We start from the raw sequence: 9560 nt of genomic DNA, 5'->3' as shown, positions 1-9560 counted from the left end.
GACACAAACCCAAACTGAACATGAACACAAACGCCTCCTTGTGGAAGCTTTACATTACGCTGTAACCCAGACTGTAGTTACCCCAGCTGCTGCAGTACTTACTTTAGGGTGAATCCTGTTCCCCATTTCCCCCTCCCTCTTGTTTCTGAGTGTCCTCTCTCCCCTTGGGATTGAGTTACAGGGTGCAGTGGTTAAATCTCCCCCTACGACGACTCTTCAAGACCCTGATACATCATCAGAACAGAGCAGTGCTGCATTCCCAGGCGACTAGCACCGCTCTGTAGCAGCTCTGCACCAGTCTGCAGTGATATCAGAGGAGCTGCTGGACTTTAGTTACATTTAGGGCTTCATTCTCCTTCAGAAGACTTCCACAATCAGATATTATCTCTAAATGTATTGGGTGTCGCCTCAAAACCCAGTCTCTAGCAGGAACAGTGGGCTTTGGAGAACACAGCAATGGCAGCAGTGACCTTAAACGTTGTTTACTCGTTGTGTTTACTCATTGAGTAAGGTCCATACAGTGGAAAAGTGCCATATGTGGTAGGGGCAAGTGGGGAATACTGCATTCACCCTAATTCTGAAGATTATTAACAGTGGTGTTGAGAAACAAAGAGGCCAGAGTTCATTATGTTTAATTAAATAATGTAGTAAATGTTCAGTGTGTGTTTCCTGAGTCGAGATATGAATCAAGGAATAAAATGTGGGTCTCCTGAGAATAGCACACTCAATTAGCACAGACACAGAAACACAAAAATAAATGTAGAAATGTGGAAATATATAAAAATGAATAAATAATGGAAATTTACATTTATTCATATCCTTCTCATTTTATAAATATATTTATTAATTTCTTACAGCATTTATTTGGAAATTCATTAATTTTTCACTCATTCATTTCTTTATTACACCATATATTTATGTATATATTTTTTATTTATTTGCAGTAATGACATATTTATTCCTCCACAGTAAACAGATGTAGAGTAAAACACTTCTCTAACACTGTACCATCCTTCTCCCTCTCTCTCTTTCTCTCTCTCTCACTCTGTCTCTTTCTGTCTCTCTCTCTCTCTCTTTCTCTCTCGCTCTGTCTCTCTCTCTCTCTTTCTGTTTCTCACACACACTCTCTCACTTCTCTCTCATTCTCTCTCTCATTGACTCTCTCTCTCTCTCTTTCTCTCTCTCTCTCTCTCTCAGGTTGATGTAGGAGTGAATAAGCTTGTCATCATAGAGGTGCATCACGATCTTAATCAGGTCGACACTCTGACGACGGTTGAAGTGGTTTCCTCAAAGAATTCTGGAGTTGTTCCTGTGAATTATGCTGTAGTGCGTCCGGCGCCCTAAACATTCTAAAATTCACCCTGTGTGTGTGTGTGTGGGTGTGTGTGTGAAAAGTGTGTGAAGTTTGTGTGTCCCTGATCAGATGAAGGTTGAGTTGATGTTGTAGAGATAGTGAACCCCTCCTCTACACAGAGTGTGTATTAAAGTTTCTGATGAAAAAGGCTTGTGTTTTGTTAAATTTGTCAGTAATTTGGAGACATTAGTAGGTTTCTATGGACTTGAACATGGCAGTGTTTTGAAGGCTGAAAACAGGAGAACTCCACTGCCTTTTCTGAACACTGCTTCTGACTGTATCCACTTGTTGGTGCTAAGTTACATTAGATTCAGCCCTGTCCTACGGCTGGGGGGTAGCCTGCTGTTCTTTTAATAATGTATTTGCAGTAAGCTCCAGGACTTCTCTTTACAAAGTGATGCATAAACCCCATTTCCAGAAATGTTGGGGTGCTGTGCAAAATGTAAATTAATACAGAACGCAGTGGTGTTAATTATTAATCCTCTAATATAAAGTAGTACAGATTTCAGACGTTGAAACAAACATTTATTAATAGTTTTAGTTTCAGAGGCCTACTACACTACCTTTCTACATAAACACCCTGTTCCCTTATTGAGAATATAGTAATTCTGATTAATACAGTGTAAAGGTGCTTGTGTTTAATGAAGATAAGAAGTTAAACACATCACAGTTACAGTTTTTTTTTACAGTTTCTCAAATCATCTTTTATATTTATACAACTTTATGTGCATTTCTCAAAACATTTCGTACAAACAGCACCACGCCCTGGATCACTGTCAAATGCCTGTAACATGCTCAGAATCCTTAGATCACGTCCCAGAATGAAGTTTCTATGTCAATGAACATGTCAGTGTCATCAGAACAAGACCTTGTGTGGTTGATTATGAACAGGACGGTCAACACCTTTAGCCACGTTGTCAGTACATCAGTAACTCTGTAAGTCATTTCTGAATGTCTTTGATAGCAGTGGAAATGCACAGGTTGCATTTTTACTGTGAGGTGCATATAAACAATACCCACTTTCATTACTGTGTGTGGGAGATTTACTGAAAGAGACTGGACCAAATTCACATTCATGCTCTTTACTGTTGGTCAATGACAGAGCGTGTCGTTATGATACAGAGGAGAAAGACAAGACCGTTTAACACTAATTCATTCATTCATTGTCTGTAACCGCTTTTCCAGGTCAGGGTTGTGTAGCACAAATGATTACAGTTTTTCTCAGTGAATTTGGCTCATTTCTCAGATCAGAATTGAAATTCTCAAAATTGTTCATTCAATCTTCACATCTCCTTGTCACTTGTGCACATCATAATAGCATTTCTCATTGTGTTTCTCATTTTGCAAATGCTTTTGTACATCCATGCAAATGGTCATGTTCAATTGTCAGCTGTGTTTATCAATTGCTTATGTCATGTTCATCAAAATGTGTTCTACTGATTGTCTGTTGAATTGTCTTACCCTCCAACACATTTAGGCTTTAGGTCGTTGCCTGGGTCAATACCTGCAAAAGTGCTGAACATGTCATAATCTCTCAGGCATTATTTGTACATTTCTATGAAACCTTTTTGGTAAGTTTTGGTAATTTTTCCTAAACTGGTTAAATTGCTCTCTTGGCTTTCATTGAAGAAGGGGAATTTGTGAAGGTTTAGATCAAACAATGATCAAACAGCTCTCAACAATAGCTCAGAGGTGCATCTCATGAACCTTCAATTGACAAATACATATAGACACCAAACACTGCAGTGTTTCAAAGACTCACAGTGGAAAGACAAGGCCGTGAACAGGATGAACAGTCGAGAAGAGGGGTAAGGCTGGGTGGTGGAAGACTCAGGGGACAAGACAGAGGAAGAGGTAGGAGAGTCCATGCCCAAAAGTTTGTCCCGGATGAAATGAGGGCAACAATTGTGCACCATGTTTTAAATCATGGTCTTACGATGGCTGAAGCTGGTCGCCAGGGGCAGCCGAATATTGGAAGAACAACTGTGTCTTCAATCGTTCACATGTTTCGTAGAGAGAACAGGTGTGTAATTCAGAAAAGTGCACTCTGCTGTAATGCTGCACCCTGACATCAATTCTGAAATGTTATTCAATCCTATGTTTTGCATTTTTTCATTCTTATACTATATAGGACCACAAGACTAGCTCATAGGGGCGGCAGATGTCTCACTACCACACCTCAATAAGAGGAGGCTATATGTGCCATGGTTATAGCAAATAATGCCCTAAGGCTAAGGGAGATCCATCAAGCCTTTATACATGTTTTTCAAAATATTCAATCTGTAAGCATCTCCACCATTGACCGGGTTCTGAAACGACACCAGATCACAATGAAAAAGCTGTACACAGGTCCATTTCAACAAAATGGTGAGAGGGTGAAAGACCTACGGTACCAGTTTGTACAGGTAAAACCCTTATGCATACTGACACATGTGCTATAGATGAAATGTATTTAACTGTTTCTTGTCCAAAATGAACATTATATGTTCTTCATTACTCCTTGTGTGCCGTAGCGTATCATGGAGCTGGAATCAAGAGAACCACTCCACACTTTTATAGACCTGGATGAGGCTGGCTTCAACCTTACAAAATACAGAAGGTATTTCCCATTCCTGAACCCAACTGAGGAGTTCTTCTCAGCCTGGAGATGGAAGGTGTACGATCACCAGCTGTACACCCAGATGAACCTGCTGACTACAGTGGATGAAGCTTGTGAGGATATCACAGCAGATGCCTGCAGAGGCTGGATTAGACACTCCAGGAGATTCTTTCCACGGTGCATTGCAAGAGAAGATATCCAGTGTGATGTGGATGAAACATGTGGCCGAACAGAGAGAAGGGTCAAGATGTATAGAAAAGAAAGCACTGTAATTCCTTACAGTTTTTCTCAGTTGCTTTGGTGCATTTCTCTGATCAGAATTAAAATGACTGTTAACTGTTAATAACTGTTAGTTCATCCACAAGATGTGCACATCATAGTAGCAGTTTCTCATTCCGTCCACAACAATTTGCAAATGCTTTTGGACATGCATCAATGGCTTCCAGACAATTCTCTGTTTTATAACATTATCATCCGCTTATGTCATGTCAGTCAAAATGAACTATACTTATGAATGCTGAATAGTTGTTCCCTATGATACTAATAGTCCTCATTTCATTGGTTGAATCATTACATACAAAAATGTTGAACTCATTGTCAAAAGCAGTCAAGAAAATCTTATGCATTTCTTTATAATTTTTTTTCTGAAAATGTCTCCCAAATTGAACAATTCCTCTCAGGTGAAACTCAGTTTTCATTGATGAGGAGTGTCTGTAACCAATGATAAGCCACTTCTCCACAGTCACTCAAAGCTGAATCCCATGAACGCTCAATTGGCAAGCATATATGAACCTAGCAGGACACAGTGTGTACCATTTTGACAATACAGTGACACAGAAATGGAAGGTCAGCATCGTGGAAGAGGAGTGATGATGTGTGGAGTAAGGGGAAGGGGACAAACCAGGGGAAGAGGAAGAAGAGGCCAAGTACATAAGCAGATTCCTGATGAAATTAGGGCTACAATTGTGGACCATGTTGTCAATCATGGCCTCACAATGGCTGAGGCTGGGCGAAGAGTGCAGCCAAATGTTGGAAGATCCACAGTAAATTTAATTATTCAATCATTTCGTTGGGAGAACATGTGTGTATACTGGATAGTAATTCAACACTAAACAATCTGCACTGCTCTACTGTGTCATACATGAAGCCTACAATGAGAGGAAAACTTGGCACATTTTACATTTTACATTTAGACTTACAGCGTTATTGCAGCACAGATTTACTATATTGTAGTGTAAAGTAGTGTTACAGTAAATATTAGCCACACTTACAAATCGTTTTGTGTGCAGCCATCTCAGAAAACAGCGTCCTCACCCATATCCCCCATCTTGGTCCATACAACACACAACATTAGCTGACTTTTTTAGACACTCTTTACAGGGACATAATCCTTGAGAATGAGAGGGGTCTAAATGGAGACCATCTGAACAAGTTTGTGGTAATATGGGATAATGTTTGGTTTCACCACTAAGATTTGGTCAGATAGTGGTTTGCAGCACATGAAAGGCTGCAGGTGGAATATCTCCTCCCTACTCCCCATTCCTTAATCCAACAGAGGAGGTTTTCTCTGCCTGGAAGTGGAAGGTATATGACCGGCATTCACAGACCCAAATGGCCCTGTTAGTGGCCATGGATGCAGCATGTGATAACATCACAGCAGAGTCCTGCAGAGGGTGGATTCGAGGAGATACTTTCCTTGCTGCATTGCCAGGGATGATATTCGCTGTGATGTTGATGCAAATATGTGGCCAGACAAACAGGAACGTCTGGATGTGCAAGAATTATTTACAGTACTTTGTATGTTCCTATTCAGTTCCAATATGTACTGCAATATTGTTTAGAGTTGTGCACAACTCTATCCAAAGGGTGTTTCTTATTTTTGTCGTAAATAAGTTTGTAATTTGCTTTTGCACAGCGCTGTGAACAAATTAAAATTTCAAAGAGCATATGAAGTAAAAATGTGAAACATACATATTGTGTCTTGTACTCATTTACCTCACTAAATACAATAATGTGCAACTTAACTGTAGACTTCAAATGGGTGTGCTAATAGTGTATAGTGCTGTCTTGAGCATTTTCAGGTAGTGTCACCATAATCTGAGTTATTTTTGCACTGGAAACCACTCACGGAATGAACTGTCATAATGAACACATGACAAAGCCATTTGATTATCTTGTTCATAAACAATGGTGTCAGGAGTGTTTATTTTGATGAAACAGACACTTTCATTGATATGAATACTTGCGTTTGAGGAATGAACTATCCATTTTGAGCAAGTGACAGGGTTTTGCAGATTATCAACTAGGTTTTGCAATTTGTACTAATTGTTTTGAGAAATGTACTTACTGTTGTGCAGATATTAATATTGATGTGAGAAATGCACCAAAGCAAAGAGAAAAACTGTAACACTAAAATCCAGAATATCAGACTGATTAGTGATTAGTACATCTATATCCAACAATGAGCCTGTCTACATCACCTCGTAAAGACTTTTTACGAGGTGATGTAGACAGTTTTACGAGTTCAGTAACTGTTAACAGTGAAATTTAAATTGACACAGTTAATCATCTCAAACCATCCCCTTGCAGTCTCCACACACTACCAACCAAATTTTAAAGAGTGTGTTTCACACTATAGCACCAGACATACTCCACATTGTAAACACCTCACTCATGTCGGGGGTATTTCCGAGCTCCTCGCTAAGAACTGCAGTTGTAAAGCCTCTTCTAAAAAAGAAAAACTTAGAATCATCTCAGATAAGTAACTACCGGCCAATTTCTAATTTACAGTTCATTGGCAAAATCACTGAGAAAATAGTTTTCAGGAAAATCACTAGTTTCTTGTCCATAAACAGTAGCCTAGACAAATTCCAGTCTGGGTTCCGGTCTAATCACAGCACTGAGACTGCTCTAATCAAGGTAATTAATGACATTCGCTTAAATGCAGAGGATGGAATGGTATATTTCTATTACTTCTTGATTTTAGTGCTGCTTTTGACACCATTGACCATAAGATTCTTATAGATAGACCCGCAAATTGGGTTGGACACTCAGGAACAGTCCTGAAGTGGTTTGTTTCTTACCTGGAAGACAGGAATTACTTTGTAGAAATAGAAAACAATATTTCAGTGAATATGCCAGTGACCTGTGGTGTCCCCCAGCGTTCTATTCTTGGTCCACTTTTATTTAATTTATACATGCTTCCTCTTGGCCAGATTCTAGAGGACTATGGGCTGCTCCTATCACAGCTGTGCAGATGATACTCAGATTTACATGGCCCTGTCCCCAAACAACTCTGGTCCAGTGACTTATTAAGCAAGTGCCTTAAACACATCACTAACTGGATGGGACACAACTTTTTGCAGCTGAATAAAGATAAAACTGAGATTATTCTATTTGTGAACAGCAGTGAGACACAGATTGGCTGCATATCTGGACTCGAGAGCCCTCAAATCTAAAGAACTGGCTCACAACCTTGGTGTATTAATGAACTCATATCTCAGTTTTAGTCTCATATTAAAGCAGTTAATAGATCAGCATTTTACCATCTTAAGAACATCAGTAAGATCAGAGATTTTCTGACTAAACCAGACCTGGAGAAACTTATCCATGATTTTATTTCTAGCATTGATTACTGTAATAGTCTCTTCATTGGACTTCCACAAAAGACCATTAAACTAAACATGGAGAGGCAGGGTTTAAATTTTAAATGGAATCAACCGACTGAGAATATTAGAAGAGTCCCGACTTTAGACAATTTTAAATCAAGACTGAAAACATTCCTGTTTGAGCAGCTACAGCTCAGTTTAAAATACTCTGCACTTTTATTCTGTAATGGCACTTCAGTTCTTTTCTTTTATTATATCATTTTAAATTGTTTGAATCATTTTTAATCATTTACTCATTTTAATCTTTTTATGTAATTGTTTTATTGGACTTTTATTATTTTTATTCTGGCTTTTAAGTTAACTGATTTTTTTGTCTGTAAACCACTTTGAATTGCTTTTGTATGAAAGGTGCTCTATAAATAAACTTGCCTTGTCTTCTACAGAAAAAGAGGTGAACATTTGTGGGAATTACTGTGTAAAATAAAAGAACACAATGTAAGTCCAGGAGATGAAAGGAGGCGTATGAAATCAACACAATTTAAAAATCCACAATTAAAGTAAAATAACTTACAATTATGTTCCCGAACTAAAGGGAAGTGAACATATACCCTTGAGAGTACCATTACAGTGACAGCAAAAGTTAGACCCATGTTGAGTTTACTGACAGTGTAGCAGCAGAACAGTCTAAAAGTGATACAAAATAAAACAAGCCCTTTACGTGCACTTTTGCAATGTTCAGAAATGTTTCGTACACAACAAGAACATTCTTCAGCTTTTGAAACTTGGGTGTATCTCATGCTCTATATGTCAGACCAAACAAAGGGCACCTTGCCTGAGGTAGGTTGGTAAGTTCATCCATTTTAAGACTGCCTTCTAGGATGATCCTGACACTTGAAGGGTTCAGTAGAGGTGATGCCTGGTTTTGGACCAATGACCTGGAAATCTGCATCATCCAGATTCTATAGAGAGCGAGAGACAAAAAACAGTGTTGAGTGTCAATTACAAGTTATCTAAATATAGACAGAAAGACAGAGATCTATAGATAAATAGTTAGCTGTAGAGGAACAGATAGATAGACAGGTGTAGCTAGACAGTCAGGTGTAAAGAAACAGACAGATAAAGAAAAGATACTCACAGAGCTACTTATGAAGAACTTAGAGCCTTGAGGGGACTTCCAATGATGTATCTATGGCTGTTAACTCAGGGTTCTGGAAGTGCGTGACATGCATGAGATAATTTGTGATTTATTTCTCCAGGTTTTAAGAAATTTTTCTCTGACATTTTTGCCTTAAGTTATGGTCATATTTCAATATTTTATTTCACAAACAGTATAATGTACAAAGTTTAAGTAATTTAATATTAATATTTAATCTTCCTGGTGCTACCAAGGCCATGGCTCAATCCGTGTGCTCTCTTCACACAGATAAAAGGACAGTATTTGCATTTCCAATAACTTCATCTGTGAGGCTGGTAATGTCTGATATTAACTCTGAGGCCCAGAACATTTAACGAAGTAAAGGAAACTGTTAACCCCAGCCAAACCACTAGGACCAGCACAGATTAAGAATATAAAAGTTAATTTGTCTAGTTAGAAAACTGTGTTTGGTTTACAATTGAACACAAACCACCTTTACACTTTGTAACGACTCTAAAATTTGGACACTGTAGTTAATTTTCTAACATAAGATAAGCATAAAATCATTTTTCTTTTCAGTCACTTAGTTATGGAAAACAACTCACCAATTTCCAGAATGTGAAAAAGAGCTTGAGGGAAAAAAGACATCTTGTTTGACTCAGTCAACTGTAATTTGTAACTGTAATTAGTTCTTCTCTGAAGAAAAGAAGAAATGAAAACTATGTCCTAAAATGGTATTTGCCCAAGGAAAAAAGTAAAATGCAGAAAACACCAAATCTTATTGTGTAAAAATGAGAAAAAGGCTTCCAAACTTGTACAGGGTCTTCCACAAAACAAACCAAGACTAGGCTCATTGGAACTGAC

The sequence above is a fragment of the Hoplias malabaricus genome, chromosome X1, assembly GCF_029633855.1.
Source record: "Hoplias malabaricus isolate fHopMal1 chromosome X1, fHopMal1.hap1, whole genome shotgun sequence".
Taxonomy (NCBI): Eukaryota; Metazoa; Chordata; class Actinopteri; order Characiformes; family Erythrinidae; genus Hoplias; species Hoplias malabaricus.
The sequence above is the reverse complement of the archived record's forward strand: the minus strand, read 5'-3'. Positions refer to the sequence as shown.